Source organism: Hylaeus volcanicus, chromosome 4, assembly GCF_026283585.1.
Source record: "Hylaeus volcanicus isolate JK05 chromosome 4, UHH_iyHylVolc1.0_haploid, whole genome shotgun sequence".
NCBI lineage: Eukaryota > Metazoa > Arthropoda > Insecta > Hymenoptera > Colletidae > Hylaeus > Hylaeus volcanicus.
Window position 1 is genome coordinate 1,458,346 of NC_071979.1, and position 2,810 is coordinate 1,461,155.

A 2,810-nucleotide genomic window follows, 5' to 3' on the forward strand; every position below is an offset into this window, starting at 1 on the left:
ACGCTTCTCCTTCCCCGACCGGTCGTCTGAGACGCCCGGCGTGGTGAGGCGGTCTCGCGACATGCAGGCTGGCGAGTCCAGCCACTGGGTTCACCCACCGTGAAAATCCGCGGAATCGCCGGGCACGAGGGGGGCTGTCCGAATATCTGATGCCCCCCCCCCCCCCCCCTTCACAGTGCCCGACATCGGCGCCGTCGGGATGGGATTCCCGGCGGCGCTCTTCCCTGTGGGGCGCGGAATAGAATACGCCCACAGTTATCCCTGCTTGTCGTAAGAAGCGACTAAAAGGGACAGGACGGACTGTGGGTTGTGGCGTCCGCGGTCAGGTGGGGGGAGCCTTACGCTCCCCACCGGAGGAGACATTCCGCCAGCATATGGCGGAGGTAGCGTGGGAGGGCAACGGTAGTGTTCGCTAGAGATCCCGTAGCCTCCCGTACAGCGCCGAGTCTGGCCACCGTGGAGTTTTAGTGGGTATTCCCCTCTTTCTGAGGGGCGAGTCCCACACTACCCCCTCCATTCAAGGAGGTGTGCGTAAACGCATTTCTCCACGTATAAAAAAAAAAAGACCATCTCTCTTGTAAAAGATACATGGTAACTCCAACGCCAGGTATATATACGCGGTGACGAATAATTTTTCATGTACTTGGCGTCGAGACGCTACCGCGTCTCTAAATAGGTTTATAAACATTACAAAACTATAGGTGTTAAGGAGTATCAGCTGCTCTACACGTTTTTAGTTCCCTTTTGGTTCTGAGTTCCAGTTCTGTCTCTACTGGCGTTACCTGTTTTCCTGTTCCTTGATAAAGCAACCTTTTTTTGTAACACATGTAATCTAATATAACTTATGTTTCCATTATTAAAATCAACACATTGTTGGTGCATCCGGGTTGTATTCTTATGATTACACGGCCTTTTATCAGTAACCGTGTTAAAATTTAGTCTCTTAATAGACACTAAATTTTAACTTCAGTTCGTATGTTTGAAGTTATTGGTAGAAGTTGAGGGGCTCGTGCTTCCAGGTACTGGACAGCGAAGTGTTCTGAGAGGTGATTAAAGAATTTTGGAAACTCTGATATATCTAGAGACGCGGTAGCGTCTCGACGCCAAGTACATGAAAAATTATACACCACCGTGTATACTGGCACTGACGCCACCACGTATCTTTTACTCGTAAAACTGCGATTCCAACCTAACCCGAAATTGCTGTCATTAATATCTTGTCACGCCTGCTGTATTTTCTAAATCCAAAGGCATTTTTCTAATGTAAATCGCATATAAGCTTTCTAATAAAACCAAAATCAATAAAATCGATTTATGTATACCTGAGATATCGTAATATCATGTCATGAATCTGTCAGAAATTGTAGATTTTTCTTCTGATTCTGATTCTTTTCGTCAACACTTTGCCAATAGGAGCTAAGGCCGATCGTCGATTCGTCGACTCTCGGAATCAGTCGGCAAGGCTCGTCGGTCGGAATTGTAATATGACTGTCACTCATGCCGCTCGTTCATTTCTAACCTGTAACTGTCAGTTTGGAATTGTGACATTTGGTTTCTTGCAACAAGACTTTCTGACATGCATTGTGCGTACTTTTGAAAACTCAAAGGACTGAAACTGAAATTATAATATAATAAATTGTGTGTTACCAATAGTGGATCTCTTTGTACATTTTCCCACTTTATTTATTAACATTTAAATTTGTTACAACAAGATTTTCTGCCACGCGTTGTGCATACTTGTGAATTTTATTCTAATACAATAAATTGTGCGTTACACATAGTGGATCTCTTTCTTTATTTCTCATTTCATGTTTAACATTTCAATTTCTAGCAACAAGACATTTTGCGATGCGTTGTGTGTACTTTGGAAACATAAAAAACTGAAACTGGTATTATAATATAATAAATTGTGGGTTAGAAATAGTGTAGACCTCTTTTTCCATTTCATACTTCATTTTTAACGTGTAAGTTTGTTACAACAAGACTTTCTGCCTTGCGTTCGGTGTGCTTTTGAAAACTTAAGGTACTGAATCTGGTATTGTAATATAATACATTGTGCGTTATTCATATGACATTAATTTTATTTGTAAATAACACATACAAACCTTATTTTACTTGCAAATTAATGTAGAGCTTAAGATAAAAATACATTTGTCTTTTATTATAGTAAGCGTAGAGTCTACAATGTACATAATGTGTCTAAAACCATATATAGGAAACAGACCAATGTCAGTACATTAAGTTTTCAAAAGTATACAGAACGCATGGCAGGATATCTCACTGCAAGAAATTTAAATGTTAAAGGTGAAGCGAGAAATGATAAAAGAAATCAACTATTTGTAACGCACAATTTATTGTATTAGAATACAATTCATATGTTCACAGAACACATGGCAGAAAGTCTTGTAACAAATTTAAATAATGAGAAAATGAGAGAATGAACAGTGATCCACTATTTGTAATAGATAATTTATTGTATTACAATAATATAGAAAAAGAAAGGTCAGACTTAGTCCTTTAAGTTCTCAAAAGTATACATGACACATGACAGAAAGTCATGTTGCTTTTAAATGTTACTGATAAACTGATTACATTTTTTTTTTAATAAATTGCTTGCAATGAGACTTACTGCAATGCATTCCGTGTACTTTTGAAACCTTAATAGATTCAAACTGATCTCCCATTTTCTATTATTTGAAATCATTCACTATACAAATTATCTTTGTAAAAAGAAGTGAGATCCCCATAAAAATTTCAAAAAAATAAAAAAATTACGCCAAGTACATGAAAAAGTGGAGGACTCAAGGAGT